Below are 27,502 nucleotides of genomic sequence, written 5' to 3' on the forward strand. Positions count from 1 at the left end.
TTACCTAGAAGGGTCTTGTAGATGACATGGAGCCAGTGGGTTTGGCGACGAGTATGAAGCGAGGGCCAGCCAACGAGAGCGTACAGGTCGCAATGGTGGGTAGTATATGGGGCTTTGGTGACAAAACGGATGGCACTGTGATAGACTGCATCCAATTTGTTGAGTAGGGTATTGGAGGCTATTTTGTAAATGACATCGCCGAAGTCGAGGATTGGTAGGATGGTCAGTTTTACAAGGGTATGTTTGGCAACATGAGTGAAAGATGCTTTGTTGCGAAATAGGAAGCCAATTCTAGATTTAACTTTGGATTGGAGATGTTTGATGTGGGTCTGGAAGGAGAGTTTACAGTCTAACCAGACACCTAGGTATTTGTAGTTGACCACGTATTCTAGGGCGGAGCCGTCCAGAGTAGTGATGTTGGACAGGCGGGCAGGTGCAGGCAGCGATCGGTTGAAGAGCATGCACTTAGTTTTACTTGATTTTAAGAGCAATTGGAGGCCACGGAAGGAGAGTTATATGGCATTGAAGCTCGTCTGGAGGTTAGTTAACACAGTGTCCAAAGAAGGGCCAGAAGTATACAGAATGGTGTTGTCTGCGTAGAGGTGGATCAGAGACTCACCAGCAGCAAGAGCGACATCATTGATGTATACAGAGAAGAGAGTCGGTCCAATAATTGAACCCTGTGGCACCCCCATAGAGACTGCCAGAGGTCCGGACAGCAGACCCTCCGATTTGACACACTGAACTCTATCAGAGAAGTAGTTGGTGAACCAGGCGAGGCAATCATTTGAGAAACCAAGGCTGTCGAGTCTGCCGATGAGGATGTGGTGATTGACAGAGTCGAAAGCCTTGGCCAGATCAATGAATACGGCTGCACAGTAATGTTTCTTATCGATGGCAATTAAGATATCGTTTAGGACCTTGAGCGTGGCTGAGGTGCACAACTTCTTCTCTGCAGATCCTCTCAAGCTCTGTCAGGTTGGATGGGGAGCATTGCTGCACAGCTATTTTCATGTCTCTCTAGAGATGTTAGACCGGGTTCAAGTCCGGGCTCAGGCTGGGCCACTCAAGGACATTCAGAGACTTGTCCTGAAGCCACTCCTGCGTTGTCTTGGCTGTGTGCTTAGGGTCCTGTTGGAAGCTGAACCTTCGCCCCAGTCTGAGGTCCTGAGCACTCTGGAGCAGGTTTTCATCAAGGATCTCTCTGTACTTTGCTCCATTCATCTTTCCCTCGATCCCCCTGCCAATGAAAACATCCCTATAGCATGATGCTGCCATCACCATGCTTCACCGTAAGGATGATGCCAGGTTTCCTCCAGAGAATCTTGTTTCTCATAGTCTGAGAGTCTTTAGGTGCCTTTTGGCAAACTCCAAGTGGACTGTCATGTGCCTTTTACTGAGCAGTGGCTTCCGTCTGGCCACTCAACCATAAAGGCCTGATTGGTGGAGTGGTACAGAGATGGTTGTCCTTCTGGAAGGTTCTCCCATCTCCACAGAGGAACTCTAGAGCTCTGTGACATTCGGGTTCTTGGTCATCTCCCTGGCTAAGGCCCTTCTCCCCCGATTGCTCAGTTAGGCCGGGCGGTCAGCTCTAGGAAGAGTCTTGGTGGTTCCAAAGTTCTTCCATTTAAGAATGATGGAGGCCACTGTGTTCTTGGGGACCTTCAATGCTGCAACCATTTTTTGGTACACCTCCCCAGATCTGTGCCTCAACACAATCCTGTCTCAGAGCTATACTGACAATTCCTTTGACCTCATGATTTGGTTTTTGCTCTGACATGCACTGTCAACTGTAACCTTATATAGACAGGTGTGTGCCTTTCCAAATCATGTCCAACCAATTTAATGTACCACAGGTGGACTCCAACCAAGTTGTAGAAACATTTCAAGGATGATCAATGGAAACAGGATGCACCTGAGCTCAATTTTGAGTCTCATAGCAAAGGGTCTGAATACCTAAATAAGGTATTTAAAAATATATATATACATTTGCAAAATGTTTTTGCTTTGTCATAATGGGATATTGTGTGTAGATTGCTAAGGATTAAAAAAAAAACATTTTAGAATAAGGCTGTAACAAATTGTGGAAAAAATCAAGGGGTCTGAATACACTGTAATTGTTGATTATCACATAACTTCTCTAAGATGAATTGAGGGGCTATTCAAATTGCATTTTAGTTATTTTGGAGAACACTAAATCTAGCTGAATATGCTATGATTTGTAAAAAATAAAAAATAAATGTTTTTATTTCACCTTTATTTAACCAGGTAGGCAAGTTGAGAACAAGTTCTCATTTACAATTGCAACCTGGCCAAGATAAAGCAAAGCAGTTCGACACATACAACGACACAGAGTTACACATAGAGTAAAACAAACATACAGTCAATAATACAGTATAAACAAGTCTAAATACGATGTGAGCAAATGAGGTGAGATAAGTGAGATAAGGGAGGTAAAGACAAAAAAAAGGCCATGGAGGCAAAGTAAATACAATATAGCAAGTAAAACACTGGAATGGTAGATTTGCAATGGAAGAATGTGCAAAGTGCAAAGTAGAAATAAAAATAATGGGGTGCAAAGGAGCAAAATAAATAAATTAATTAAATACAGTAGGGAAAGAGGTAGTTGTTTGGGCTAAATTATAGGTGGGCTATGTGCAGGTGCAGTAATCTGTGTAAAATAAGTGCATTAAAATAAAATAAGTGCATTCAAAAATGAAGGGCACTTGATCAATTGAATTTCAATTTATGTGTAATTGGATGAGGAAAGTTGGACGTTGTTTTAATGAAAATTTGGACATGTTTTTATTTTTTATTTAGAATTAACTTTCAATAAGAAATCCATGCTGTATCAATAAGAAATCCATGCTGTTCTTTTCATGATAATTGCTCCCCATTCTCAATGGATGCCATTTGGCTATTGCAAATGCCATTGAGCAGAAGGCAAGGCCTCCTGTTTTCAGTCCAGAAACAGGGCCTACTACTGTTCCTCTATGTTCCTCCATATTTCCCCAGTAGTGACCCATAGGGCTGCAAGGTTTTCAAACATGCCCACTTCCATCTGTGGATCAGCAATGATAAGTGCTGAGCGTTTCCTGCTCAACCACAGAGTTGAGAGGAGGAGGATCAGGTGGACAAAGCAGTGGCCCTCTGTCTGTTCAGTGTCAGCTCCCTCAACAATACTGTTGAGTTTCATGTGACAATTACAGTAAATCTATGGGGTGAACTTGGCCACATACGTTTTGTTTGCCAGATCAGAACTTTTTTGGAGTGCGCTGACATCACTTTTTTGATGATGCCACATCAATGGATTGGCATATCCTCACATCCTATATTTTACACCTTTAATGTCACACATCCATAAAGGTTCACCTTCCACTGTGGTTTAGAGGCTGGGTAATGATTTAGGGAAATCAGAGGCAAACTGCTGAAGGTCTCTTTTATTTTGGGTGTGTGCCACTGCAGAGCATGCCGAGTCAGGCCTTTTCATGTTCAAACACTTATTTAGGGCCCTCATCAAAACAGTTTCTGGGGATGCAGCTAGAGAGCTGGAGATGGACGCTGAGCCTCTATCAAATGGTCAAGTATGCTGCTGGCCCTAATTGCTGTAGTCTCTCCCTCAGATGTACTCAGGTGGGAGACAGAGGGCCCCAAATCAAAATCAATGGCTGCATGTGCCAACACCAGCATTTTCGACACAACCTACAGAAGCTAACGAAACTGAGGCAGGGGACAACATGGCTTACCATTCAACATAGCTTATCCATTCCCTTCCTATGTAATTGGCTTGGGGGGAAAGAGAGGGAGAGAGGAAGAAAGGAGGGGTTAAATGTAATTGCCAATGTCTTTCAAGTGCACTGTTCTCCACAGAAACAGGAGCTAATAGTACAATCACTGTCAACTGTCAGTTGTGAAAGGAGAGAGAGCGGCGTCAACAATTCTGCGACAAAAGAATCCAGACCTTTCTGGTTGTAGCAATCAGATTCAGTAAAGCCGTTGTGGAGGAGATGTCAGGTTGAAATGCAGCACTGCAAATAAATATGAAAACGCTTCTATTGAATTGCTCAACCGTTTAGGGCCCGCACTCTGATTTCCCCGGTATGGGTTGGGTATCATTACGCTGTAGCTGTTGAAGGTTTTTTACTTTCACGTCATAGGCAGATGCGTTATTACCTCAGGGAGAATCCATCATGGCGGTTAAATCGGTCGTGTAATCACCGGCTTTGACTCGCTTCTTATGTTGTGAAACCCCAAAACAGAATGGCTCAGCATATTCAGCACGTTGTTGCCTTCTGCTTGAAGCAAATCTGACTTCATCCATCTCCCCTGTGATGATCCAGTCAGGATGAAGGCTTGAGGGAACAGAGATGACAGGAGGATGAATGGGAAATAACATAGAAACCTGATGTACAGGACAGGACCGTACCTGGTCCACAGTTTTCATAGCCTGAGGGTGTGTTGAATATGACACCACACAGCTACCCTCAATTCCAAGCAGCCCCTGGCTCTTTGAAGCCGTCTGTAAATTATTCAAAACACAGCTCCCCACTCCTGGTGTTAGCTAGTGGGGAAAGGGAATGAGATTCTAGATTGATGTAGCAGCATACTGTAAACTACATACAGTAAACTCCTACTTGGTAATGTGATATATTTTCCTTGTGACTGCGGTATTTACCCTGTAACAACAACATGCATAATCACTACAGTGGACCATAGCCCCTCTACCCCAAAACCAGGGCACTCCAGGCACCCAGAGCACATGTGAGTCTCAGTCTGCGTCTCAGCAGTAAATAAGATAAAAGGGGGATGATAAACTCAGAGAGCCATTAGCCCAGAAGGAAACCGATATATCAAATGAGAGTCTGTGCTGTGTATTTGATGGACTCAGACATTGTCTCTCAGACTTACTCTGTGCTATAGCAGCTTGCGGGACAGTGTGGATGGATTTAATGCAGACGTGTGCTGAATCCTGCACATCCTTACTATCAGAGTTGGGGGTCCTGCTTTCAATTCCTTTCAGTAGGATTGGACATGGATTTCCTCCCAAAGAGTTCAATGAAAATAATTTAATTTGCTGGAATTTAGCGTTATCATTCTGCTTTCAAGAAACCGCTGTGCCTGGCACACAACAAACCACTGATAGGCTTGAACAAACAAAAAGAACTGGCACAGACAGACAACACAGGTATAAATACACAGGGGGGTAATGGGGAAGATGGGCAACACCTGGAGGGGGGTGGAGACAATCACACTGACAGGTGAAACAGATCAGGGTTTGACAATGTTGAACATATCAGCAACAACTCAATAGGACAGGTGAGTATCTTTCCACAAGTTATTTAGACAAAGTCATTTGACAGTCATGATAAGGAGGAAGGGGGATATAATTATAGCAATTAATAGTTACTGGTGCTGCAATCTCATTACAAGGACAAACTATACAGGAGCCTGATATCTCTGTTGGGTTCCTTTACCCCTGTTTGCAATTTGAATAGAAGGGCGGTAATGTCTAATGACTTCGTCTCCTGGGACACAGATTGCCTCGCATTGGAGTGTGACCCATGTGATGAATATTTGTGCGAGATTAGATTTGTTATGTACAGGACTGGGGCCACCATTCTTCCTGACATCCCAGCACAGCAACCAGCAGAGGAGCAATTGAACAGTGGGGTGCTGAATACTGAGAGAGGGAGAAGAGTTGGTTGAGAATAATATGGTGGTTGTTAAGGAGTAGGAGAGGGTGGAGGAAGAGAACATGGTAAAGAAGGAGAGCGTGGTTGTGGATGAGGAGAGGAGAGTAAAGGAGGAGGAGAGGATTACACAAGGTTTTTAAATTTTTTAGCAAAGCCCATTTGTTCTGGGTGAATGAGCTTTCCCTGCTTGAGTGGAATAGCTACCTGCGGCGAAAGGTTTCACTAGTTCCCTATTGATTTAGGCTATCCCTGTAGCAGTGGGGAGCTACTGTGCATAGGAATGCCCTGCCTAAGACTTCCATTGATACTGCTGTTAGCATTCCAAAATGAAGGTGCGAGTGTTTCTGATATTTTGCAGTATAACAGTATTGCTAGAGTGGTATCTTATTATATGCTCAATTAGTGGATCGTGTTAGTTGTATTTAATGGGGCAGCGCAGTCAAATATATAATTTCCTGTTTTAAAAAAAAAAGATATTTCCACAATATGAGGTTGAAATAACACTGAAACACTCACTTTTAGTGTAAGATCTTTTTGAAGAAGAAAAAACACCTGGAATTTCAGCCAGTTCAGGTGGGATGGAGGTTTTGGCAAACAGCATGACAATGGCATGACCAATGACCAGTCACCTTTTATTTACATATGTATCCTCCTACTATGACTGGGTAAGCGGGGTAGGCTCTAGAGTGTAGACGATCCTATCTGCCAATCAGGACTTTGCATGTAAATAGATTTCAATTCGTATCAATGGCAAAAGGAGGCTCATGGAAATGATGAACAATTTATTAGGAGTTATTTTCATGAAATAAACATACACAGGGATTTATTAGACACACTGGGATGATTTCAAAATAAAATGAACAAGACTGCATGGGGGCTTTAAGCTGTCAGCTACATAAGGAATTCAAGTCGTGACGCCCATATAGCCCGACATCCCATCCTCTTCTTTTTTCCTCCTCATCCCTTTATCATTTACCTATACATGAGAAGCTGATGGATAACAATATTATCTGTGTTCCCACTGACCCACCCTGTGTATGAAAGCAGTATGAATATTTCCGATAGGAACATAAATCCTGTCTCACCAGGTCATTAGAATGCACTGGGGCTGGCTGGCTGTCTCCTGGCCCGGCAATAGATCTGGATTGACATGTCGGCCGACCTTGAGCCACCATGGCAGGACACCCCTAAACCCTGGTCCGATAAGACAGATAGTCCTCTGCCCCTGCCGCTCACTCCAGACACACACTACTCTAGAAGAGGAAAGTGCTAACTCTGATGAGAGGATGTGTTGCATCAATAAAGATAGCAACGACCACACAGCGTCACCATCAGTGTGTACCAATCATTGAGTGAGGCCAATCTACATGTGCATTACACACGTACACTGTACACTAGCTGGGCTTGTTTTGTATTTAGTTAGCCTATTTAGTTTGAGTGTGTGTGAGATGGTGAATGACAGTGCTTGTAGGAAGGTTGTTGCTATTTTTATTCTGCCGTCTGCCCAGCCCTTATGAGTAACTTGGATGTGTTAATAGTTCATGTTGATGCACAGAGGGAGCGAGAGTGGAGAGAGAGAGAGCAGCCAGTTTATCAGTCTCACTGCCCGCATGGCACTCCGCACCAGAAAGACGTCTGTTGTCAATGGCGATAAACGGTGATAACAGCAGTGAAGCGGTCCATGTTTGGACCAAGTGGATGATGTGATGTCAACCTAACAGTGTTTCAATGAGGACCATTCTCCACTGTAGGTACACATTAAATGAGAGGATGAGAGAGAGAGACAGACAGAGTGAGAGCGAGCGAGAGAAAGAAAGAGAGATTGAGACAAGGAGTCCTCTCAATGCTCTACCAGCCAATAGCACATCTCAGTGAAGTACTGTTGTTCACTCCAGTCAAGTATCCATGTCGCATTCAGGCTCCAGTTCCGGGTTTTGTGCGTCACCGGGCTGTGTGAACGGGCAGTGAGAGTGCCTGCCGTGCCGTGCTGCAGTAGAGGATTGTGTCGAGATTAGAAGTAGTCTCACTGGAGAGCAGAGCATCTTGCTGTCCGTTGCCCCTTTCCCCTTTTTTTGCCCTCCTCTTCAGAGGGTTCGGATAAAAGAAAAAGAAAAGAAGAGAAAAAAAAGGAAGAGGAGGAGGAAGGAAATAGAAAAGAGAGCTGACATCAGTGAGACTGGTTCAGAGGGAGAGTGAAGCATCTCTCACACACATGACTGTGATCCTCTGCTGTCATCGTGTGAAAGACAAGCCCATGCTCTCTGATGTCTCCTGCCTCTGGACACCTTGCCAGGTAAGTTCTCTCTCTTCTCTTCTCCTTTCTCCTCTGATGAAACAGATAGAAGAGTGGAGTTTAGTTCTTTTTTCCTGATGAGGTCGAAAAATACATCTCGTCTGTGATGTTCTGGTGGTATTGCTGTGATGTTGGCGTTGTGTTAACGCAAAGGTGGCATGATGATTAAACAGGTTCGTGTTGGAAGTAGCAGCCGCTTGCTTAGGCTTTTGGCAGAAGGCGAGGCAGGCGTGATCATTTAGAGAGATGGCTAAGCCATATGTAGCCTACAGTTCTATGTACAGTTAGCAATACAGTTAGCTTAACCATGGGGCTCCCTTCAACAGACCAGTAATCCTACCACAGATCTCTGCAATATCTCATATCTGTGTGTAGCGCATTTTAGTTGTTGTCCTTGAGCACACTCAGAATGAGTTGGATTTTATTTGCTTCTGTTTTGTTATCCTCATTTCATACCCACCACATCCTCATGCAGTATTTTGGCAGTGACAGGAGAGACAGGAATGATAAAATGCAGTGACAAGAGAACAGGATTTGCCTGATAAAGAACTGATTCTGGGGTGCAGTCAATTAAAATAGCTAAATAGTATTTTTCTGTGGGGGAAACCCAAGTATTCTCAGTAGACTAATGCTCAGAAGCTGATGATGAAGAGACTCTGTGACAGTGCTGGTTAGGGGGCATTTTAATTCACAAAGTAGGCTATATCTCTCACTGATTTGTATGTGTGTGGGCGGATGTTGCCTGTGTGTGTTTCAGTAAAGTGCGGGTGGGTGGCTTGAGGTTGCGTAAGTGGATTTCTCTATAATTGTGTGTGTGTGCTTACGTGTGTGTGTTTACAGTAACAGTATACTGACACTCTATCATGTGTGGGGAGATGTGCTCTCTCTGGGTCCTGCTGGCATTCTGAGGATTTATAAGGTCCCTGTGGTCTGGCTCACAGTAAATTACACCTCTCGAGGACTGAGCCACTGCAGCTGGGTACCATACAATTCATACAGTACATGGAGCCTACAGGACACTGCTGCAGTGCAGAGCCTCTCACCCTGGTCAGGGCTCCTGTGCACGTGCTTTTAAACACTGGTCGGTATACTTGGAGCTCTAAAGTGGGGTGGCAGGGTAGCCTAGTGGTTAGAGCGTTGGACTAGTAACTGGAAGGTTGCAAGTTCAAACCCCCGAGCTGACAAGGTACAAATCTGTCGTTCTCCCCCTGAACAGGCAGTTAACCCACTGTTCCTAGGCCGTCATTGAAAATAAGAATTTGTTCTTAACTGACTTGCCTAGTTAAATAAAGGTTAATAAAATAAAAAAAAGTCAAAAGCATGAGAATTTTCCCCTGAACACTGGTCTAAGGTCAGTGTCACAATTTTCCTAGCTGATGGTTAAGGTTAAGATAGTAGGGAGATCCCTGGAGTAGAGTTGCGAAATTCCGGAAACTTTCAATGCATTTACAGGTTTTCCAGAAAACCTGGATGGAGGATTACGGATTTCCTGTTTATTCTATCCTGATTCAGGTAATCCTCGACCTGGGATTTTCGGGAAAACTAAGGAATTTATTGAACATTTCCTGAAGTTTTCAAACCCTACTTCAGGGAGAGGACCAGGCACAGATCTAGGATCTCCCTACTGCACTAAATTCTACTGAATAGCTGCCACATTCCCTCAATGCTAGGGGCCTCCACTTGTTGTGGGCTAAAGCTGTGTGTGTGTGTTTGTGTGTGTGTGTGTGTGTGTGTGTGTGTGTGTGTGTGTGTGTGTGTGTGTGTGTGTGTGTGTGTGTGTGTGTGTGTGTGTGTGTGTGTGTGTGTGTGTGTGTGTGTGTGTGTGTGTGTGTGTGTGTGTGTGTGTGTGTGTGTGTGTGTGTGTGTGTGTGTGTGTGTGCGTGCGTGCGTTTTACAAGGATAGTAAAACAGCAAAATTCGGAAAAGTGGGGACATTTAGCCGGTCACCAGATGGAAAAGGCTATTTTAGGGGTTAGGTCTCCTCCCTCCTTAATCCTCCACCCCCTCCCTCCTCCCTCTCTGCGGACGAGAAGAAGGTTGACGACATCCGCTACTCATTCACTCAGCTTATTGAGACCACTGGTCTCACTCACACAAAACTACCCTACGCCGTGACCTCTTTCTCCCCTCTCTCTCCAGATGAAATCCTGTGACTGGCTGCCTGACAGGTCTGGCTGCCTGACAACCTGCCCGCTCGACCCCATCTCCTCCTCCCTTCTCCAGACCATCTCTAGAGACCTCCCATTCCTCAGTTCCCTCATCAATTCATCCCTGACCACTGGCAGCGTCCCCTCTGACTTCAAAATGGCCCGAGTCTCTTCTCTCCTCAAGAAACCAACACTCGACTCATCTGATGTCAAAAACTACAGACCTGTATCCCTTCTTTCTTTTCTTTCCAAAACACTTGAGGGTGTTGTCTCTGATCAACTTTCTCGTTATCTCTCTCAGAACAATCTTCTTGACCCTAACCAGTTAGGCTTCAAGACGGGTCAATCAACTGAGACTACTGTCCTCTGTGTCACAGAGGCTCTCAGCACTTCCAAAGCTGACTCTCTATCCTCTGTTCTCATCCTCCTAGATCTCTCTGCTGCCTTCAACACCGTGAACCATCATATCCTCCTCTCCACCCTCTCAGGGCTGGGCGTCTCAGGCGCTGCACACTCCTGGATTGCATCCTACCTGGCAGGCCGCTCCTACCAGGTGACTTGGAGAGGATCTGTGTCTGCACCACGTCCTCTCACTACTGGTGTCCTTCATGGCTCGGTTGTAGGCCCTCTCAATACACCAAGTCACTCGGCTCCATCATATCCTCACATGGTCTCTCCTACCATTGCTATGGGGATGACACTCAACTACTTTTCTCCTTCCCCCCCTTCTGACAATCAGGTGGCGACACACACCTCTGGGTGCCTGGCAGATATCTCAACTTGGATGTCGGCCCACCACCTCAAGCTCAACTTCGACAAAACAGAGCTGTTGTTCCTCCCGGGGAAGACCTGTTCGCTCAAAGACCTCTCCAACACTGTTGACTCCTAAGTGTTGCCCTCCCAGAGTGCAAAGAACCTTGTTGTGACCCTGGACAAATCAAATCAAATCAAATGTTATTTGTCACATGCCCCGAATACAACAGGTGTAGACCTGACAGTGAAATGCTTACTTACAAGCCTTTAACCAACAATGCACATTTAAGAAAATACCTACAAAAAAAAGTATGAGATAAGAAAAATAGTCTGGATAGCCATTTGATGAGCTGTTCAGGAGCGTAGCTGTTCAGGACAACATCCTGTCGTTCTCTGCAAACATCAAAGCAATAAACCCCACTCCCTTCTAGCTCTGATTCTACTGATAGCTACTTTATTGAGAGAAAAATGTACTTCCTATGCCTGTGATATGTGGTTGTCCCACTTAGCTATCTTGAGATGAATGCACTAACTGTAAGTCACTATGGATAAGAGCATCTGCTAAATGACTATAATGTAAAATGTAAATGTTTAAGGGTTTGGGTTACAATTAGGATTAGAATTAGGGTTAAGGTTAGGTGTTAAGTTTAGGGTTAAGAGTTAGGGTTAGGGGTTTGGGGTTAGGTTTAAGGTTGGGTTAGGTTAAGGGCTAGGATTAGGTTTAGGGTTCGGGAAAATAGGATTTTGAATGGGAATCAATCGTGTGTGTGTGTTGTGCATGCCATGTGCATGACACTAGACTTTAGGTACTAGCTAACTCATGAACAAGTGACATATAGCCATCGTGCTGCATGCCAAGGCTGTTTCTCCGGTCTGAATTTCCATCCTTGTTAGTTTCCCTAATGCACTGCAGTCCCTGAGGGATTTACATGCAGGCAGTCGGCCGAGGGGAAGGAGCTCAGTCACTCCACAGGCGGATCAATCATTTTTAAGCAGAATCTTGGGGGCTGTACATGAGCGTGTGTGTGTGTGTGTGTGTGTGTGTGTGTGTGTGTGTGTGTGTGTGTGTGTGTGTGTGTGTGTGTGTGTGTGTGTGTGTGTGTGTGTGTGTGTGTGTGCGCGTGTGCACTGTCACCTGGCTATTCGTCCTTTTTACCTGAGCTGGAGGCTACACGTATGAATATTAATCAGGTTCACTATATCACCTTATGGATTGTCTGTCAGAACATTTCTATTGAAGTTGTCCCTTTCAATGGCCTGTCAGGATAAACCTGAGCATTTTAGGGTGACACATACGCCTCGAAAATGATTCTGTCACTTTAATTTTTAGAGAAGACAGACGACTTGAGCGCCGTTTGTGGATTTGAATCTGTAAACAGCGCGTTTCCACATTGCGTTACTTGGAATTGATTGATGTGGTTGAGAGGGATCATTTATTTGAGCCCTCGGCTACGAAAAATGTGTGTGTTGATCCACACATGACCATAAACGTGTGTGATGTTTCTTATTTCTCATGCGTCATGGTGAATGCCTTCCAGACATAAACTACTGTACTAGGCTATGGCACTGTGAACATTGACAAATGCCCCCGTTCCCTTATATAGTACTCCCACTACATGACATGGACATGTACTGTATGCTTGTGCACACACATTTACACATCAATACACACACAAAAATATACACTACCGTTCAAAAGTTTGGGGTCACTTAGAAATGTCCTTGTTTTTGAAAGAAAAGCAGCGAGAAATTGCCAAGAAACTGAAGATCTCGTACAACGCTGTGTACTACTCCCTTCACAGAACAACGCAAACTGACTCTAACCAATTTCTCACATGGAATAGCCTTCATTTCTCAGAACAAGAATAGACTGACGAGTTTCAGGAGAAAGTTATTTATTTCTGGCCATTTTGAGCCTGTAATCGAACAAACAAATGCGGATGCTCCGGACACTCAACTAGTCTAAAGAAGACCAGTTTTGTTGCTTCTTTAATCAGAACAACATAATTGCAAAAGGGTTTTCTAATGATCAATTAGCCTTTTAAAATGATACACTTGGATTAGCTAACGTGCCATTGGAACACAGGAGTGATGGCTGCTGATACTGGGCCTCTGTTCAAAAACAAGGGCATTTCTAAGTGACCCCAAACTTTTTAACTGTAGTGCATATTTTCAGTGTTTTGTTCACTGACTTCAGATATTATTGATGCTGAGCTACAATTGTGGTTGACCGTTCTGGGGAAGTAATGTAAGTAGCTGACTGAAAATAGTACATAAGCAAAGACAATACCTCAAATAAAAATGCTAAAAATGCTGAGATCACATATATTATCACCATTATGGACACTGTTTAGGGTCATTCATATGTATCCCATACCATAATATAATTGCTCATTGAATTGGTCCACTTCAGTGGAGGGGCCATTAGACATTTGATCCTCATTAGGATCAAAGAATGAAGCTTCATCGGTGAAGTGACTAAAAAGACCCCACTCGCATAATTTCACACTTGGTTTGGCAGGTGCCTGGATTACAGATGGTTCAGTAGTTATGAAATGTATTGAATTATCTCTGTTTGCATTGCTTCCCTCATTCAGTCATGCTGCTGTCTGTGCTGTGGGACGGGAGAGGAGAAGGATGATCGTGTTTGCTGAGACGACCTGAAGGGTCCAGCTCTCGTGGTGATTTGCACAGTTTAATGAGCCAGATTGTCACAGTTCAACTGGCCTCATCCATTGGACCGATGAGACACACACGCGCGCGCCCACGCACAAACACACGCACGCATGCGTGCACACACACACACTGGACTCATCCAGTTGACTACTCAACAAGCAGCAAATAAGTCATAAAGTCATAATTTATGTACATTATGCCTGATTAGCATAAGCATTACTGTAAACTGTACTATTTATATGTACATACTGCACACCAACACTCAGGAAAACATGTTGGCCAAGGCTTTGAGTAACATTACAATCAATGGGGCGTGTGAATGGTTAAATATGAATTACTAGCAATGTGAGTTTGCCCTGTGTGACAGGTGCTGTTATTATTTGGATGCTGATGGCTGTCAGATTATGGGTAGTCTTCTGGGATAATGGTTTTGACTCCAATCAGTCCAGTTGACTCCATCTGTGACGAACACACAAAGGCACACATGCGCTGCCAGACAACATCAATGAGGTTCTGAATACACTCCTCCTTTAGTGCAGCACTCGTTCCTGATGGGGATGGCAAACCTCAATTCAGCCCAAGGAAAAGGAAAAGAGGGAAAGAAAACACTATCTTGTCTTGCCTTAACATCTCTATACTGCAACCTGTGACAATGCCAGACCTCATGTCCATCCACAACAGTGGCGGTCAGAGCCGTTTAAGATGAGGGAGAACCTTTTTTTTTTTTTTATGAGCATGGCCTTATTTTACTATTACAGCGTATTGGATGACTTTCATTCATATTCCATTCACCCAGTGACTTGAATATGCAATAGGTTCATGATACTCTAATTTTCCCTATACCCATCATGAGGTTGCTACAACCTAGCCTATGAATGCAAGTTTACAATGTAGGTGCGCACAGGTCAAGAGACACATTTGAGGTGACAGACAGTGACTGCTGATATAGGGTGTAATCATTAGCCCAACAGTTGCAAATGAGAGTTTCTATTGGCAAAAATTCAGGTATGTTTATCTTTGTTTTGTTCCGTTTGCTTCCATTTAAGAAACGTTTTTTTTGCCGAACAACCCTCGGGCAATATCAGTAGCATAGTCCACCCACCTGCGCACTGGGCCAAGCGCCTGTTCCTGATCATGCACATCTGCGCAGCACCTTCAGCATGAAATGCTAAAATGACTTGCATGATATTAGGCTTTATTGGTTGAGTGACAACCTAAGTAATTTGCTAGGTTATTGTTATCTAAGAGCTGTTAAAAATTGTTTGACCAGAATAAAAGTAAGCTACCAGAGACACAACGCTCATCAGGCTATACCCACGGACGGGGTTTACAATAGATTTTATTGAGATTGCTCAGGTTGACCGTCAGCAATAGTTTTGGTAGTTTTGCTTCAAACAGTCAGTTTAAAGCAAAAGTGTACAACACTTTATGAACACCTGCTCTTTCCATGACAGAGCCTGACCAGGTGATTCCAGATGAACACTATGATCCCTTATTAAATTCACTTAAATCGATATAGATGAAGGAGAGGAGACAGGTTAGAGAATGATTTTTAAGCCTTGAGACATGGATTGTGTGTGTGTGCCATTCAGAGGGTGAATGGACAAGACAAAATATTTCAGTGCCTTTGAACGGGGTATGGTAGTAGATGTCAGGCCACCGTTTTGAGTGTGTCAAGAATTGCTGCTGGGTTTTTCATTCTCAACAGTTTCCCGTGTGTAGCAAGAATAGTGCACCACCCAAAGGACATCCAGCCAACCTGACACAACTGTGGGAAGCATTGGAGTCAACATGGGCCAACGTTCCTGCGGAGCGTGTTGGTCAATTTCAGATGATCAGTTCTATATAATTATCAAACATATATATTGGTAGTAGAAAGGAAACAGACTCTTTGTTTATGTATTTTAAATGATCATTTAGTAATACAATTGTAGACAGAAGTTGGTACAGAGTACAGTATATGACAGCTCTCCCCAGGTTCTGCGAGGTGTCTAAGACGTCCTGCAGCTTATATAGTATAGGTTCATAACAAGGTGACATTTCACAACAGATAAGTCTAAGCATCTTCTGCCAGGTGGTGGTTTCCATCAGGCCTGCGGTGGCCTTGTGTTCTCAGAAAACCAGTCGTATACTCAGAACCTCAGACAGTCACAGTGGGGCCCAGACAGGAGGAGTATGAGCTTATGAGAGGAGACCTTACTGTTTATCATAACACAATTTATTAACCCTTTAAAATGGCATGAGGCCTTGGTTTAACCCCTTCAAATGCTTTTCACGCCTTGTAGAGTCCATTACCCGACAAATTGAGGCTGTTCTGAGGGCAAAAGGGTTTGCAACTCAATGTTAGAAAGGTGTTCCTAATGTTTTGTACACTCAGTGTATATGGTCATTTTCAGATATACAGTATAGGGTACAGTTGATCATTTAATAACGAGGACAGCAATCAATTTCTTCGAGGTGCACTGCATGGCCAAAGCGAGCAGAGAAGAGAAGACCACTTCGTAAAATCTTCCAACCGGTCCAAACCATTACATTTTGAGATGGGCTGAAATCCAATGTTGTGCTACATATTCATAGCCTATGTCATAGCTCATTTGTAAACAAACACATTTTGATACATTAATAGCTCAAACACTTAATCTACAAAAATTACAAGTTAATTAGTTGGTGATGGTAATTTTTTTACCAAAGTGGGTGACAAAAAAACTAATATTATCGTGGTAATGGTAAATGCCTAGCCTCCCTTATGGCTCAGCTTAGGTGAAAACTAAAAATAATCATGAAAAAAATATTTTGTAAACTGAAATGAAATCATTGACAAACCCACCATTTTGAAAAACTACAACTATGCTGAAACTATTATCTTTGACTCCAAAACAAAAAAAATAAAAATTTAAAAAACATGTTCATTTATATGTATTTGTTTTTACTTCTGGCAAAAATCAAATGAGGTTTTTAATAGGGTTTTAAAGCCCTTGGGGGGGGTTTCAAGCTATTGAATTTGCCGAGTAAATGCGGCCAGGAGATGTTTCAAATAGGCCTAGCTTGTGCATCACTAACACTAACTATCACTAGCTAACAGGGGACAAATCAACTAGGTAGCTAACTTGATTCTTCTTACATGTACTACTAAAGTTAAAAAGCATTGGATTGACGTAAACATGGGTGAGAGAGCGTTTCCTTCCACCATATTGTTTTCAGTAGGCTCTGCGCTCTTCCTTTTAAATCCAAGTCACATTGAGATTCAACCTAACCTGATATATGACCTGACCCATGACCTTATGTATTACTGCCCCTAAGTTGAAAGAAGTGATATGCCAAAAAGCACACACAAACTATACAACACAAATGGCTTCTAGCCTCCCACGCATTTGTGTCCCTAACCCGACTTTCATCCTAACATTTCATGTGGATGAATTACCTGACGCATAACAAAACAGGCCTGATGGAAACATGTGCCTGTAAAATGTCCCAATGTCGACAAAATACAATATGCTAGACAAGGGTGCATCATTTTTTGGTCGGTGAAAAAGATTATGCAATAATTGTGGTGAAAACATTTATGCGCAAATATTTATATAATAACCATAATCTCAAAGTTAACTTGGAGTCACACTATGATATGTTATGTTGCACCACAAGGTCTTGGAAAGGCATGAAGAGTTAATAGGCAGATTAAACAAGTTACGATGAACTTCACAACTTATGGTGCTTAAGGGCACGGGCGGCCAGCTATACAGTAGGAAGAGTATTGGTGGTTCCAAACTTCTTACATTTAAGAATGATGGAGGCCACTGTGTTCAAGGGGAACGTCAATGCTACAGAAATGTTTTGGTACCCTTCCCCAGATGTGCCTCAACACAATCCTGTATCAGAACTCGATGGACAATTTCTTCGACCTCATGGCTTTGTTATTGCTCGAATACTTTCCAAATGCACTGTATATACACTGGCAGGTAAATGATTCAAGTAGGCTATATGGAGAGAAAACCTCCTCGCTGCATTGATAAGCGAGGAGGATAATAAAATGCCTAATTTACGGCTTACTTAGTTGGGGTGGCAGACTGGCATAGTGGTTAGAGTGTTGGACTAGTAACCGAAAGGTTGCAAGATTGAATCCCTGAGCTGACAAGGAAAAAATCTGTCATTCTGCTCCTGAAAAAGGCAGTTAACCCACTGTTCCTAGGCCGTCATTGTAAATAAGAATTTGTTCTTAACTGACTTGCCTAGTTAAATAAAGGTAAAATAAATGTTTAAAAACTAAAACGAGTGCCTTTTGTTTTAGTGAATCATTCATTTGAGAATGAAGGATTTCATCTCTCTCTGCATCTGAAGTTGTCACGTTCTGACCATAGTTCTTTTGTGTTTTCCTTGTTTTAGTGTTGGTCAGGACGTGAGCTGGGTGGGCATTCTATGTTTTGTGTCTAGTTTGTCCGTTTCTATGTATGGCCTGATATGGTTCTCAATCAGAGGCAGGTGTTAGTCATTGTCTCTGATTGGGAACCATATTTAGGTAGCTTGTTTTGTGTTGGGGTTTGTGGGTGGTTGTTTCCTGTCTTTGTATTCTCTGCACCAGATAGGACTGTTTCGGGTTTTTGGCCGCGGTTGTTATTTTGTATTTGTGTAGTGTTCACGTTATCGTCTTTTATTACACACGTTGAACACGAACCACGCTGCATTTTGGTCCTCCTCTCCTTCGACGGAAGAACCGTTACAGAAGTGTAGAGCAGAAAAGCAGGTGTGTTTCAGAGAGATGTATGAATTAATGAGTAGAGAAGTAGAGAGCCTTTCCTTTAGTACCAACTTTGGGTGAAATGAACCAGTAATATGTGATGTTTTTCTTCTACTGTATGTAAGAGAAAAACCTCCGTCTCTGAAAGTCCTTGGTCGTTTGACGCTGAGTCCCGGGGTTTGCTCCCCCTGTTGCCATGGAGACGTCATCAGGCAGTGATGGCGATTCTTGCATTTCTATGCAAACAGTACCACGTCAAGCCATGGCACTTCTTTGGACTCACCAGGTCCAACTGGCTGTGCCTGGGTAGTGGGTGGGTGCGTTTGTGTGTGTTAGTTTGTGTGTGTGAAAGAGAGAAGGAGAGGGAGAGAGATGCACACACACCCTCCTACTAAGCGGAAGGTGTGTCAACGGAGAGGTGTATGTGTGTCTGTCTGTGTGGGTGGGATCATACTGCAATGGTGCAGTTTATTTCCCTCAAGTTTGGTCTTTGCCCACCTCAAGGGCATTTCAATAAACCTTTTTTACCGCAAACCTCAAATGGAGCCGATTCATGTATTTTCCTGCCAAATCCAGATACACACATGACATGACATCATGACGTGTGTATCTGGGTAATAGTTTTAAGTTTTTTTTATTGACTCACACATGACATGTAGGAAGGGAATCCTTCCTAGCTTATTGAGTGCCTTGGGGCTATACTGTAAGGAGAAGATGTACATGTACAGTACACGTTAGTGTGGACTTAACCTGTAATTTATAAGCTCATGACTAATGCTGTGCTCAAGCTTAGTGAAATCAGTGGTGATGTTCTTGGTTTGCATAGCACTGCCACTACCATGTGTCAGTACTGTGCACTAGTCTTCACGGTTTCAACAGATCCCAAATGTGGTCCTAAATCCTGACTTTTCAATTTTGTGCTCCATATTTAGTTTAAGGTTAAAAGTAGGCCTGTTGTAAAAGATATTGCATTAGCCTATTGCTGTCATTTGTTGGGTAGGCCTACGGTATGCAATCACCTTTGTTGGTAATAGCTGCAATACAGGCGTAGTCTTCATTCTGTTGAGCCATTTTCGTTGGCCAAATGAAGTTCCAGCTGTAATGTTGTGTCTGCCGCAATATAATACAATTATCGGTAGGCCTACTATGCTACTCGCACTCAAACCATGAAGAGGAAAAACCAAAGAGGGCAAGATGCAAAACTGTCGCAATATAATAACCTAAAAACAATGACTTGACAATGACTTGACTTACTTTTTGTATTCCCCTAATAAAGTTAAGCAACTTTTTTGAGGGTCTGGTGTGTTATGGCTATTATTAGGCTTAGCCACTGCACACCTCCGGCACTCCAACTAAGTCCGACAGTTGAGGTGAGGAAGAATGTTTTAGGCCTACCAGAGTTACTCCTTTATTCTAACAATATAATTCTTTATAAAAACTATTCTGATTGAACATTTACGAATTAGCCTCATTCTGTATGCCTATATTTGTATAGCATTAGTAGCCTATCTGACAAGTATAAAGACATCCATGTCGAGGACACGGCGCTGGCATTTCTCTATCTTTCTCTCAATCTTTCTAGGGCTAGGCCTAAACTTGTCTCTCTTAATATTCATTTTTTTATATTAATATCGTACAGTGAACACCTAGGTCTATAGGTCTATATGCATGCAATGCTTACTGCATTTAGCACTCAAATCTCCAACAGCTGAACCATGAGGTAGACAATTATTGTTGTAGGAAGGTCAAAACCAATAGAACAACGTTTTGAATATGCTACACATCGAAACACAACTAATAGTTGTTTTGTCATTTATTATACAGATATAGGATATTAATTTGAGCCAGTTTGCTACAGCAGGAAAATAATCCTTCAGCAACAGGAAATGTGAATTATAATGTGGATTATTATTAATGGACATGTTTGTAGGGGTTGATGCATTTTTCGTTAGCGCAAATAAAGTCAGACATTTCTCAGTGGAAATAACAAACTTTAGAAGCCTTTTTAAAACTCAAATATTCTACAAGTTAGCACTTTCTGCCGTGCAGGAAAATTCTCAGCAAGAACATAGTGATCAAATTAAGATCCTACATGTGTAGACAGTTTTTAAGGACACTTAACTGTGGATAATTTGGCCAATGTCGCTTGTTTATTGATGGCGCTGGAAGTGCCCAGTTGAGCGTTTCTCTCTCTCTTCCTTCTTTCGGATGTGAACTGGTCTCTCGGATCTGAACCAGCACAGGTCTGTTTGGGTCTGTATTTCACGGTCCTTTTCGGAACAGGTCTGACTGTCCTCGGGTCCATTTGCAACGGGTCTCTGTTTTTCAGTCGGGTGGGAAGTCAATTATCTATTTAGGAACGGGTCCAACATTTTGGGCTAGTGAAGACCTCCACTGTGCACTGCAGTATAATCCAGAGTGGAAACACAGTGTCCACAAACATCAGTTCCCCTTACCCTCAACTTATGATTCAACTCAGTCTCCAACTGCGCTCACTTTCTTTCTCTGGTTTAGTGTTTAAGAGCTATGACATGATGCAGTGTTTTTTCCATCAGTGAGTCAATTTGTAATGCAGCAGTGCTAAGCGAGCATCTTCAGATGCCCCAGACTGGATTTTTATCTGTTGGCTGTATCTACATCACTGTCAGGCTGCAGGACTCGGTGCTTGCTCAACAACTCATGACGACGAGGTCACTAAGACCAATTTGAGCAGAACAGGGTGATAGAGATATACCTCTGTGCCTCAAATTGTAGTACCCTAAAGCAGTGCACTGTATATAAGGTGTCATTCGACATTTGCCCAAACACTTCAACCAGCTTTAACACTAGTTTGGATAGAGAGGAGGTCTCTGGATATAACATCTGCCAAAGATCAGCTGTGTTTCACAGGGAATTCTCTCCATAAGATAGCACAGTACCCAATAAGAGTATCTGCCAGTGAGAAGAGTGAAGCAGAAATTATTTTTTCCCATTATAGTCTAGCTAACCTTAGCAGCAACCATTCCCCTTGCCTGCCCTCTGCTCTGTACAGGAAGGAACCCTGACCCTGTTCTCCTCCATGCTCTGGTCGTTTCACTGTTTTCTCCAGAGACTGCTGTTCTGTTTGTGCTCTTTGGTGGCAGAGATAGATACAGTGGAGCGAGAGAGACGGAGAGGTGATTTTGTAGAGCAGCTGTGACAGATGGCTCTGACCTCAGCTATGTTTTACACCGCTCCCGTGTGGCTCAGTTGGTAGTGCATCGCGCTTGAAAAACCAGGGTTGAGGGTTCGAGTCCCACGAGGAACCAGTGTGAAAAGTCAAGTATGAAAATGTATGCGCTCACTAAATCAAATAAAAATCGAATGTATTTATATAGCCCTTCGTACATCAGCTGATATCTCAAAGTGCTGTACAGAAACCCAGCCTAAAACCCCAAACAGCAAGCAATACAGGTATAGAAGCACAGTGGCAAGGAAAAACTCCCTAGCCTCCCTAGAAAGGCCAAAACCTAGGAAGAAACCTAGAGAGGAACCAGGCTATGTGGGGTGGCCCCTTCTGGTTGTGCCGGGTGGAGATTATAACAGAACATGGCCAAGATGTTCAAATGTTCATAAATGACCAGCATGGTCCAATAATAATAAGGCAGAACAGTTGAAACTGGAGCAGCAGCATGGCCAGGTGGACTGGGGACTGCAAGGAGTCATCATGTCAGGTAGTCCTGAGGCATGGTCCTAGGGCACAGGTCCTCCAAGAAAGAGAGAATTAGAGAGAGCACACTTAAATTCACACAGGACACCAAATAGGACATGAGAAGTACTCCAGATATAACAAACTGACCCTAGCCCCCCTGACACATAAACTACTGCAGCATAAATACTGGAGGCTGAGACTACTGTACATTGATCTGTATAAGAGTGTCTGCTAAAATGTAAAAATGTTTTATACAAACACTCTGGGGTGGGCTGGAGACGTCAGAGGGAAACCTACAGGCTTAGTGTGTAGATGTACTTATTAGCCCAGGTTGTAGGGCATGGTGTGTGTGTGGCTTCAGGACTGTGCTTATGTCATAGCCCAATGGGGAGGATGACATTGAGCTGAGAGCAGCAAGGGGTGGCTGGAGGTAGGAGACAAGAGGGAGGTGGTGACAGAGGAAGACAGGAGGTATCGGGTTGGATGGGTGAGAAGCTGAGAGTTTAACAGGACCAGTGGGGTTTTACTGCAGAGATGTGCTCTGTGTGGAGATGACTGTTCTCTCTGTCTCCTTGAGTTCATTTCTATGTTGGGACTTGACTTGGTTGTTTACTGTAGCCTACAGTATGGCTCTCTCTGCTATATAAACATAGCTCAGTATTGTTGTGAACATTTTCAGGGAATTTACTGCAATTTGAATTTAGGCCAACTTCTATAAAGTGCTGTTCACAGAGATGACATCAGACAAACAGAATCTCACAAACAACCGTCCAGATCCCTGCAATGTTTAATGTATTCTCTCTGATGTTGTGCCCTTGCCCGCACAGCTCCACACTAAAAAATACATGCAGGATATATGAGGTAGCTAGTCTCATCCAGAAGGCCTTTATGCTAGACCATTTCAGACCAGTTCTCAGTAGTTAAGGCTTTTAAATCTCCACCTGACCTGATAATACAACTAGGGCCCAGAGGTTTTCCTGTGGTCAGTTGACATGGTCAGGGAAAACTCTGGGTCCGATTAATGGTACATGACAAGAGCATCTTCAGAGGGCTGCAAATTGAGTAACCAAATGGAGGATTAATTTACAGTAGATGGATCACTGTCCTATCTATCTAAATGTCTTACCACATTCTGTGGTAATGGAAACATTTAAAATCATTATATGTAACTGCAAACTTGTTAGAACACAAATGCCATTGTCTTATTGTAAGGGTTAGGATTGGTTAGGATCATTGCCTCTTCGCTGACCCAGCCAATCAGTAAAAAGAACCAAGACATTCTAAGGAAGGTCCAATGAGCCTCAGTGTTATTCAGAAGAGGTGGGACTAACAATCACTTCAGGAGACATGAGAGTGAGACAGAGATGAGCAGATGAGTTCACGCATTGTTCAGCATGTTTTTACAAAAATATAGATTTATAGTTATATAAACTTGTATTTTTCGTCAAGGACATATACAGGATACTACCCTCCACAACACGCCCTTCACTCCAAATCAAAACTCCAAACCTACAACCTGATTTTGGACAAAAATTACCTGGAAGGATTCCTACTACAGAGGATTCTTATTTCCAAGCTATACAGCAAATGCTCTGGCAAACAAACAACAGAAACCTGAAAACACCATCCAACCTGGAACTGAGTGAGTAATGTTTAGTCTAAAGCTACTTTTAACCTGTTGGATCTCTAGGGGCGCTATTTCATTTTTGGATAAAAAACGTTCCCGTTTTAAGCGCGATACTTTGTCACGAAAAGATGCTCGACTATGCACAGTTTTTGAAAGAAAACACTCTGAAGTTTCAGAATCTGCAAAGATATTGTCTGTAAGTGCCCCAGAACTCATTCTACAGGCGAAACCAAGATGATGCGTCAACCAGGAAATTTCTGAATTTCTGAAGCTCTGTTTTCCATTGTCTCCTTATATGGCTGTGATTGCGCAAGGAATGAGCCTACACTTTCTGTCGTTCCCCCAAGGTCTTAGCAGCATTGTGACGTATTTGTAGGCATATCATTGGAAGATTGACCATAAGAGACTACATTTTCCAAGTGTCCGCCTGGTGTCCTGCGTGGAATTCGGTGCGCAATTGCCAGCTGCTTGTACTTTTCCATTTGATTGAGGGGAGAAACCATGCGTCCAAGAACGATATATCAATGAAGAGATATGTGAAAAACACCTTGAGGATTGATTCTAAACAACGTTTGCCATGTTTTCAGTCGATATTATGGAGTTAATTTTGAAAAAAGTTCGCGTTTTGAGGACTGAATTTTAGGTTTTTTTTGGTAGCCAAATGTGATGTATAAAACGGAGCTATTTCTAATACACAAAGAATATTTTTGGAAAAACTGAGCATCTGCTATCTAACTGAGAGTATCCTCATTGAAAACATCAGAAGTTCTTCAAAGGTAAATTATTTTATTTGAAGGCTTTTATGTTTTTGTTGAAATGTTGCGTGCTGGATGCTAACGCTAATGCTAACGCTAAATGCTACGCTAGCTAGCTACTTTTACACAAATTATTGTTTTCCTATGGTTGAGAAGCATATTTTGAAAATCTGAGATGACAGTGTTGTTTACAAAAGGCTAAGCTTGAGAGATGGCATATTTATTTCATTTCATTTGCGATTTTCATGAATAGTTAACGTTGCGTTATGGTAATGAGCTTGAGTCTGTATTCCTGATACCGGATCCGGGATGGGGAGATCAGAGAGGTTAAAGCCAATAATAAAAATATATTACAATGATATATTTTATTTTATAAGAATTGAAGTTAAGTCTACCAAGCTTGCTAGGACTGGACATATCTAACTGCAACTTCAATTAGCACGGAGGTGTGAAGTGAGAGGTGTCAAAGCCCTTGAGCCCAACAATGGCAGGAGAGTTTCACAACCTCTCCCACCCAAATGCAGAGGCCTTTGAAGCCCCCTCCCGCTGTTCAGAGGTCATTACAATACAGTAACCTCTGGATGCAAAAAATGATAAGGCACGAAAAGAGTACAAAAAGAAGCTGCTTATGGAAAATCAATAGACACTTTTTGCTGACTATTATAAAAATGGGATCATAAGCAACTTAATCTTCCACACAGACCATCCCCTGGCATAACACAGTGCTATATTAACACACTCTGTTAAGAGGGAGGATGTTAGCTATGGGTGGAAACTCAGGATATTAGTCAACGAGGACTCTGAGTTAGCCAATGTCAACCTGTACAAGTCTGGAACAGTAATGGTACAGGACAACCCAAAACAGTTTCAGCTGGACTTTCACATAATTAAAGAAATAGAGCTTATCCTGCTGAGCTCTCTTGAGAAAGATAACCCCACCCCGAGCGTGTCAGACCAGACCTCTTCATTATACAACCCCACAGACGAGCAACCCCAAGTGGAAAGTCAACCTCCCAGCACAGGGTACTACTCCCTCATTGAAATGAAGGTTAAATTAACCCAGCTGGAGGTAAGGCGAGTGGAGCTGGAACAGTAGGTGAACACACTCCAGTCAGCACAAAAAATTGTCCAGCTCAACAACACCCCCCCTCAACCAGACCCAGAGAGTTGGAGGTGGATAGAGACATATCTGCACTCAGGAACGGCGTTGAGACAACATCAACAGGAGAAAGAGCAGGAGAAGAACAGAGCACTAGAGGAGAAGGTGAAAGTGCTTGAGGAGAAAGTGAGAATGATGACGTGTGACAGTGAACAACCCATTAGAGAGCTGGCCACTCCCCGCAGAGAAGCCAGCAGAACAGCCCACCTCACACCCAGACCAAAGTCTCGACACCACAGCGGAACAGTCCACCCCAGACCCTGACCATAGCCTCGACATCACAGCAGGACAGACAAATGAAGAACCCCAAGCCCAGGGGATCCCACCCCATCTGAGCATCCCCCATGTTAGCCACCCTGATAGCCCTCCTGACAACCCCCCCCACACCCACTGAGAACATACACAAGCCACAGATTGTACTCCTTGTGGACTCAAATGGGAAATATATTCAAGAAAATAAACTTTTTCCCAAACACACAGTGTCTGAACTCTGGTTTCCAAACACCCAGCGCTCCAGGACCAACTAGGATCCCCCGGCCACATAATAATACACACAGGCACAAACGACCTGAGGACACCATAGGAAAAGGTGGCCACAGCACTTAATAACCTGTTAAGCTCTAGGGGCGCTATTTCATTTTTGGATAAAAAACGTTCCCGTTTTAAGCGCGATATTTTGTCACGAAAAGATGCTCGACTATGCATATTCTTGACAGTTTTGGAATGAAAACACTCTGAAGTTTCAGAATCTGCAAAGATTTTGTCTGTAAGTGCCCCAGAACTCATTCTACAGGCGAAACCAAGATGATGCATCACCCAGGAATTAGCAGAATTTCTGAAGCTCTGTTTTCCATTCCCTCCTTATATGGCTGTGATTGCGCAACGAATGAGCCTACACTTTCTGTCGTTCGCCCAAGGTCTTAGCAGCATTGTGACGTATTTGTAGGCATATCATTGGAAGATTGACCATAAGAGACTACATTTTCCAAGTGTCCGCCTGGTGTCCTGCGTCGAATTCGGTGCGCAATTGCCAGCTGCTTGTACTTTACCATTTGATTCAGGGGAGAAAGCATGTGTCCAAGAACGATGTATCAATGAAGAGATATGTGAAAAACACCTTGAGGATTGATTCTAAACAACGTTTGCCATGTTTTCAGTCGATATTATGGAGTTAATTTTGAAAAAAGTTCGCGTTTTGAGGACTGAATTTTAGGTTTTTTTTGGTAGCCAAATGTGATGTATAAAACGGAGCTATTTCTAATACACAAAGAATATTTTTGGAAAAACTGAGCATCTGCTATCTAACTGAGAGTATCCTCATTGAAAACATCAGAAGTTCTTCAAAGGTAAATTATTTTATTTGAAGGCTTTTATGTTTTTGTTGAAATGTTGCGTGCTGGATGCTAACGCTAATGCTAACGCTAAATGCTACGCTAGCTAGCTACTTTTACACAAATTATTGTTTTCCTATGGTTGAGAAGCATATTTTGAAAATCTGAGATGACAGTGTTGTTTACAAAAGGCTAAGCTTGAGAGATGGCATATTTATTTCATTTCATTTGCGATTTTCATGAATAGTTAACGTTGCGTTATGGTAATGAGCTTGAGTCTGTATTCCTGATACCGGATCCGGGATGGGGAGATCAGAGAGGTTAAAGCCAATAATAAAAATATATTACAATGATATATTTTATTTTATAAGAATTGAAGTTAAGTCTACCAAGCTTGCTAGGACTGGACATATCTAACTGCAACTTCAATTAGCACGGAGGTGTGAAGTGAGAGGTGTCAAAGCCCTTGAGCCCAACAATGGCAGGAGAGTTTCACAACCTCTCCCACCCAAATGCAGAGGCCTTTGAAGCCCCCTCCCGCTGTTCAGAGGTCATTACAATACAGTAACCTCTGGATGCAAAAAATGATAAGGCACGAAAAGAGTACAAAAAGAAGCTGCTTATGGAAAATCAATAGACACTTTTTGCTGACTATTATAAAAATGG

General features: G+C 43.0%; 1 protein-coding gene and 1 long non-coding RNA gene across 3 annotated transcripts in view; one reads left to right on the forward strand and one right to left on the reverse strand.

Annotated features, from left to right (window-relative positions):
* Window positions 1-2,756: 2,756 nt before the first annotated feature.
* Window positions 2,757-5,140, reverse strand: LOC110504319. The gene is made up of 2 exons (XR_002470584.2): window positions 4,909-5,140; window positions 2,757-4,352 (listed from the first exon to the last, which is right to left on the reverse strand). It is a non-coding gene; the product is annotated as an uncharacterized LOC110504319 (long non-coding RNA).
* A 2,229-nt stretch (window positions 5,141-7,369) lies between these two features.
* dlgap2a (discs, large (Drosophila) homolog-associated protein 2a) overlaps window positions 7,370-27,502 on the forward strand; it is a 170,745-nt gene continuing 150,612 nt past the window's right edge. For both annotated transcript variants that reach the window (XM_021584584.2, XM_036962872.1), the window contains exon 1: window positions 7,370-7,986. The gene's annotated coding sequence lies outside the window, so the exon portion shown is untranslated. The remainder of the gene's footprint in view (window positions 7,987-27,502) is intronic.

The sequence above is a fragment of the Oncorhynchus mykiss genome, chromosome 25, assembly GCF_013265735.2.
Source record: "Oncorhynchus mykiss isolate Arlee chromosome 25, USDA_OmykA_1.1, whole genome shotgun sequence".
NCBI lineage: Eukaryota > Metazoa > Chordata > Actinopteri > Salmoniformes > Salmonidae > Oncorhynchus > Oncorhynchus mykiss.